The sequence below is a fragment of the Echinops telfairi genome, unplaced genomic scaffold (genome assembly GCF_000313985.2).
Source record: "Echinops telfairi isolate 266 unplaced genomic scaffold, ASM31398v2 ScPeMD7_7458;HRSCAF=8496, whole genome shotgun sequence".
Taxonomy (NCBI): Eukaryota; Metazoa; Chordata; class Mammalia; order Afrosoricida; family Tenrecidae; genus Echinops; species Echinops telfairi.
Window position 1 is genome coordinate 14619273 of NW_022111358.1, and position 2673 is coordinate 14621945.

Below are 2673 nucleotides of genomic sequence, written 5' to 3' on the forward strand. Positions count from 1 at the left end.
CACTCAATTGCTAATAAAAAGTAAAACAATTAACCTAGACAAATTTTATCCTGAAGACAATTTTCATAACAAATCTTTCAAGTTAAGACAAATGTTATAACTTTCAAGTAAGACAAATGTTATGTAGCTCTCAATCAATATATTTTTTTTCTGCATAAAAGTATGTAGTCAAGAGCAAACAAGCATTATTATATGTAAGTTTGGTATGCTTGTCTTTTTGTTGTTTAACTAATTTTAATGCTTTAGAAACGTACCTAAACAAGAGGCTAAGATACTGCTGTTGTTTTACATTGTCGACTAGATTACACACACTCACTAATTTCAATTAGAAAAGAGGTATGATTATATCAATTGGTTCATGTAGTAAAAATAATAATTAAAGAATATGCAAGTAACCTCACAAACAAAATATAATGGAACCCAACCCCACTGCGACCTAGTCCTTTGCAGCTAACAGCAGCCTTGTACAGGGTTCCCAGGCTGTACAGTCTTTATGGGAGTAGGTCAGACCTATCTTACTCCAGTGGAGTGGCCGGTGCGCTTGAACTGCCAACCTGGTGGTTAGCTGTACAGTTTTATACCACAGTCAGGGCTCCTGATAATGATATTTAGGACTACAGAAAATCAAAGAATTAATATTTTAAAGACTACCCTGAGGAAGAAAGCAGCGCAATACAGTGACTATTATACAGAGTAAAAGGATAAGAACTTACATTTTATTGTCTTTGGACAGAATCGCTTCACTTAATAGAAATTAACTAAGGACAAAAGAAATATATTTCTTCTACTTTTAGAAGCCTGAGTGCCCATCATCAGTTATTCTTTTTTAAAAAAATCATTTTATTGGGGGCGATCATCAGGTATTCTTAAAGATATTTTAAGAATCTGTATTTCAGTGAAGAGTTAGTCTACTTCAAAAAAAAATTAATTTGAAGCTGGCATATCCTACAAGGAAAACAAGTCATATGTCCTAGTAAAAGGGAGTTTTACTTTTTTTTTAAAGACGGAAAGTGATCTACTGAAATGGATTTTTAAAATTCATTGTGTTTTACAATACACAGTGACCATGCTACTTTCAGTTCCTATTAAACTTTCCCTCCAGATCTTTCACAATATTCTTGGAATTAAAACATTCATATATTAAACAATGAAATAATATTCATTTAAATCAAATCCATATCAAATCTACATAATTATTTTCATTAAAGAAACCCAAGATTAGAAAAATGTGCAACTTGAAAAGGGGTAAGTTCTTGATTTGTTTTTCTCTTTGTCAGTGCAGTGAGCACGTAAGTCATAGAAGCACCGAACTAGTATTTGTATCATTTATGAAATTTTTCAGAGTAAGAACAATTTAGTTTATATTCCATAAACTGTAATATTTTGTTAATTTAAAACTTTCACTTTTAAAGTCATATATGTAAACTTAATGGCATGGTTTAAGCTCTCCACTTAATATAATTTTATCAAAAACTTTAATCTTTTTATTTTCTTAAGATATCCTATATATTAAGTTGAATTTTACTTCCATTGTTGATCTGTAAAATTAAAAACTCTCTAGTCCTTAAATTTTGACAGCTCTTTATGTCTTACTATATTGATTTGTGTATTCAACTATTTTGTTCCTGTTTGCCTAAAAAATAAATAGAGGGAGAATTTCCACTGTGTGAACATTATTTCTACATAAACTTAATTTATATACAGAAGCAACACCACCATAAAAAATAAAATAAAGCAAAAAACTGCTCCAAAAACTTTAAATGACTATTTTAAACAAATATTGTTATTACTTTTTAGGCTTTCAAGTAAAATGAACAAGACAACAAAGGTGTACCAGTAATAAACAACAATATCAATTTAATAATATCCTAAATATCGGGAAAAACAGAAGGATTTTTTAAAATTAGTACATTGGGTACCACAATGATCAAGTTAAATAGAAAAGGAAATTAATCCTTCATGTACTAATTTCGTGTGTTTGTGGGGACAGTGAAGCAAGTTCAATTTGATTACTTCCTCAACTGTGTCTCCACATTTTCAAAAAAATCTGTGCAATGAAAAATAAACTCCTTTTAATAGTTTCATTTCTCTGGATTCAGATTTCACAACCTTTACTTATTTCACAATTGAAATGCCAAAGAAAGCTTCCTAAAAGAAAAGCTTCCTAAAAAGAAAGTTTCTCAAGCTCTACCTAAATAGGTATCATGTGATTATAATTAATAATCATATACTATTTTCTTTTTCCATAGAAGTAAACAGTTAATAGCGTAAATGAAATTCCTTCTTATTCCCTTGTATGTATCCAATCCGATTCTGTAAGAGAGCATTTTCTCAGTGAGCATTTTCTCAGTGACTATAAAGAGACAAGTTAAAGAAAATCTGATAAAGCTTAAAATATGACTATTGGTTCACTATTGTTTCCAATACTTCTCCTAAAAACAATTATGAGGAAGAGGAAGAGACACTGCAAGGTTAATCATGGTCAGCTTGCAACACACTCCTCATCGAATCTACAGGTGTCAACGTGGGTATAAATCGTATGAAGCCACACCTCAAATGTTAACAGCAAATGTTTTCATTCTCATGATGAAAGGATCTCTTTAAAAGTACAGAAAATCTGCGGGGGACAACACCAGTGACACAGTGTGGGAATTGCGCCTGATCTGACCCCGC

At 31.1% G+C, this 2673-nt stretch overlaps 1 protein-coding gene across 1 annotated transcript in view; it reads right to left on the bottom strand.

Moving 5' to 3' along the window:
- VMP1 (vacuole membrane protein 1) overlaps positions 1-2673 on the bottom strand; it is a 115339-nt gene that overhangs the window by 38604 nt on the left and 74062 nt on the right. The window lies entirely within an intron of this gene.